Raw genomic sequence first — 4,697 nt, forward strand, 5'->3', positions numbered from 1 at the left:
AAAAAAAAAAAAAAAAAAACAATAATATTTTTTCTGCCCTACCCCGGAATCCTCAAAATGAGATACCATTAATATATAAAAATCCCATATATGCAGTATAATTTATTATTTTAGCATATAGCATATTCGTGTATATATATTTCATATAGAGGAGACTCTCTATTACAGAATTTTTCACCTTATTTCATTATATTATAAAAATATTTACACACGCACGGCTAATTCCATGATTCCAAGTACCACACTACCACACCTATTTTTTTAGAGTTTGATTTTAAACGCATAACCCTGGATTTGCTTGATACGTTGATTTAAATTACAGATAACATAAAGAAAAGAGCATCTAATTATCTTCAGTGAATATTATATAATAAATATGCAGTACATATATTTTATATAAATAGAGTGTACTATTTCAGCATTTGATCTTTTTTAGTGTGGACTCCAAGTGGAGCCAGACAGACAGTCTTTGCCTTTTCTTTTTTCTCTTCTTTCAAAATTGTTTCTGATTATTAATTTAATTGTTTAAGATTTTTTTACTAATTTGATAATTTCTTTGTTAGAAATCTTTGGTGCGCATCCTCTCCGATGGCAACTCTTTTTGCCACCAACTTGCTTATATTATATATTATAGTATATATCAAAGATTCAAGAAAAGTAATAATTAATTGTATATAATGCATAGATCATATACATTATTCTGATATTATTATGTGTATATATAAAATATATTAGCGAATTTTGTTCACTGGTGTAGTCGTATTTGATTTCAAAATGAAATATACAGTACAGAAACAAAAACTATTGAATTAGGGAGAATGGTCTAGTACGGTAGTAATATCAGTTTGATTATTACTACAAAACAGTAACTATTAGTTCGATATGTGTCGTAGACTCGTAGTGGTGGAGAAAATGTCATTTAGTGAGTTTGAATATTAGTTCAGAATCCGACACGTGTCACGCACTCTGACACTCTAGTGGTGGGTGCTTGTTCTCATGTCAGGTTCCTGACTCCTGATTACGTTTAAATTAATTAAGAACTGATTTAAGAAATTAATATTGTTTAAACGAGGGGTAGATGTGTGACCCAGCCACTAATTATATTTTGATTCTTAATCTACAAAATTAAAAAGCAAAAGCAAGTACTTAGTTATACGAAGTGTATGTAGGTTAAAGCATAGTTAGGTTAGTGGTTATATTATATCTTCGTAGTTTCTACACCTAAGCTAGGTTTGATCCATGGTTCTTCTACTACTTTTTTTGTTTTCTACTTTAGTCATGGTTCTTATTCTATAAGAAAGAGTCTAAGAGACCTCTGACCAAAAAAAATAACCATTTCACAATTTATTGTTGAAAAAATGTCACAGTATCCAGTATATAAATATATACACATGACATGTATAGAGTGTACACGAATCATAGTAATCATGGTATACATATATACTATATATACATAATCTTGTAAATCTTAATACTGAATCTTGTAATTAAATATGTTACATTCAAGATTCAAGATTTGCCGTTATTAAAGTTGTCTCATACAAAATAAAATGGTGTCGCCTAAGAATGAGTTTTTGATCCATTGTTTTAGGATCGGAACTAATTTTTTTATTAGTGTATATATATATATATATATATGTTAGATTTTAATTCGCTCCAGTAAGACTGTAAGAGAATTGGTGTGGTCGTACACCTTTCCTAGGTTTAGTGTTGGCGACGTATCCATGTGTTGTTAACTTGTTATTAGTTATTGCATGAACTTCTGGTTCGCTATAATTATATGGTTTGCCCTTTCTCTCAATAACTTGGTAGGTCAATTATATTGCTCTCTCTTAAAAAACATAATAAATTGCTGTAAAAAATATTTATCTTAATACTTTAACTGTGTTGGATTATCATCAAGATTTTCTTACAATACTACAATAATTTAATACTTTTAATATATATATTTTTTGGACAAATTTAATACTTTTAATATATACACTATTTTTAGGTAATAATAGTTTATTTGGAGTTAAAAACTAAAATTTACGTTTATTTCATAGATTATATTTAATTTATGTAACTAAAAGATATAATTTATTTTTCAAAAGAAAAAAAAATTATAATATAAAAATTAAAAGAAATGGTAAGCGTTAATCTGCGCGAAGTTGATTTAATTTTACATTTTCTTTAAAAGATTTAAACATAAAATAATTATTTATGCTATAGATATTTAGTCGGGATTATTACAGAAAAGAGGTTTTGTTGGCCCAAAACTTTGAAAAAGGTATGATCATCGGGACTCTCAAATATAGGCATTTTTGTTTTAGATAAAATTTCAGTTTTGTCCCTCTTTATCTTCTCTTTCCTCTCTTCACAATGCAACAACCAAAATTTTTTTTTCTGCCGCCGATCAACACAAAACCTAACCAAAACTATGGCTTTTATGATCCAATAAATCCAAAATCATAGCTTTTCTAATCCATTAAACTCAAAACTTCTCTCAATTTCTATTTTGTTTTGTGTGAAGAAATCTAAATCCTAAGGGGATATTATATAGTAAACTCAAGAGTTTCAAATCATAAACACTAAACCAATCAAAATTCCTTTCGATTTTCATGAATAAAATGAAGAAACTACTGAGAAGGGGAGATAATCGGATCTGACCATTCACGGCGATTGGTGGGCGAGAGAAAAAGAATCGAAATAGAAAGAATTGTTTACAAGGGCAATTTCGTCTTTTTGAATGTTTAAATGCTTAATTCTGAGAGTCCGGACTATTAGTGCTAAACCCATAAGAATCTGAGAAAAAAAACCTCAATTCTGTAATTGTAATTGATCCATATTTAGTCACATAATCTTCTTTAATTTTTTCGAATATACAATTATCTTCCTAATTAAAAACTGGGATGTAGAGAAAATCACAAAATAAAAATGTTACGCAATAGAATTAATAAATTCTACATTTCAACTATGTCAAGTTCATAAAATAAATTATATATATAAAAACTATGTCAAGTTCATTTCATCTTTCTAGAGCTCTTCTCGACCGGCCAAATTAATTATTCAAATGCGGCGATGTTTGGGGACTGAGTTCTATATACAATTATACATCATATCCTATGAACCAGTATTTATCGTGATGAACATGTGAAAGAATTCACTTAAATGTTCGGTTGATGCAACTTCGGGTCATTCTCACTGATTCTTATATAATTTTAACTAACTCAAACTCACTATTTCGTGTGGCTTATGATATTTTGATCTAGCTATATTTAAAGTTCTATTTTAAAAGTGATTAGAGTTCTATTTTAAAGATGAGTTAGATTAAAATTCACATATTTTATAAAGTTTTTCTATTATAAAAGAAAAAATAGACAAAACCATTAGAGATGGTCAGACATGTTAAAACAAAACTAAGCAAAATTATAATTATCCTTTATTAAAAATGAATGACGAATTAGTAACTAAACAAACTAGTCATTATTTAAATAATCCACTCTCTAACAAAGTCTTTTGTTTGTTTTGTCACTATTTAATAATTAAAAAGAAAATTCACTCATCCATTTTGATCTTTAGTATGTGAATCTGCTCACTATACTGCATTAACTCCGGTATCACATTGTATTATCATATATTGATCTGTATAATGTTTGTCATTGAGGTCATTGTTATTGATCCGTAAAAAATTCACTCATCAATTTATCATATAATGATCTGTATAATGTTTTTCATTGAGGTCATTATGATTGAAAGAAATAATGTGATGATGTAGATCTAAATTACGGGTTTTTTTCCTAAAAGAATAATAACTTTGGAGTTTTATATAAACAAAGATATGATGTGAAATAAGATGGAAAGAGAAAACAAAAAAAACACACACACGCGTGGAAAGTGGGAGTAACGGTGGGATGCAATCTTCGGTGTTAGCTAAGAAAGCACTCAAAATGAGATCAGAAGTTTTTTGTGAACACTCTCACCAATCATCGTCTCCTCTTATCTTTTTTATAACTCACTTTATTTATATTATCTTCTTCATTTCACATCAGCTTTTTTTTTATTATTTATTGGTTTTTTTTCCTATCGTAAATAATTGTATCATGATGAATATCAAGAACAGCTTACTTACTATTACATATTTTACCTTAAGTTGGTTGTGAGATATGCTACAGAAAAGCTATTGTTCACATGCTATTAGAGAGTGCTAAGATAATCCTATTGCCGATTTATTTTGAGATTTAAGATTAGTGAAAACTTAAGATTTTTTTTTTGTTTCCTTTATTAAAAAAAAGAATTTTACATGTATATAAAACCAACTAATTAATTGAGAAAAAAATCTAATTCTAAAACAAAAAGTAATTCAAACAAGAATGAGTTAAGTCTTAAATGAAAATAGTATTAAATCTACTATATATACGCATATATTACAGATTAATTCTGATATGTTTTTAAGTCATGTTTTCACCAAAAATAAAATAATAAATATCTTTTAAGACGCGAATACTTGAAAAAATTATATACCATTTATCACTAATAATTCAAATAGTTGCAAGTCTAAAAATTTTACCAAATAAACTTTGCTAGAATGATACGAAATGGGAGAAAAGTACATGAGCCAAAATAACATGACATGCTATGTGTATTCGAAAGACAAGATGGGAAGAAAGAAGATCTTTCAAAGTAATGTTTTCTCATTTGATTTTCTGCCCCCCCCC

This window comes from Camelina sativa, chromosome 3 (genome assembly GCF_000633955.1).
Source record: "Camelina sativa cultivar DH55 chromosome 3, Cs, whole genome shotgun sequence".
NCBI lineage: Eukaryota > Viridiplantae > Streptophyta > Magnoliopsida > Brassicales > Brassicaceae > Camelina > Camelina sativa.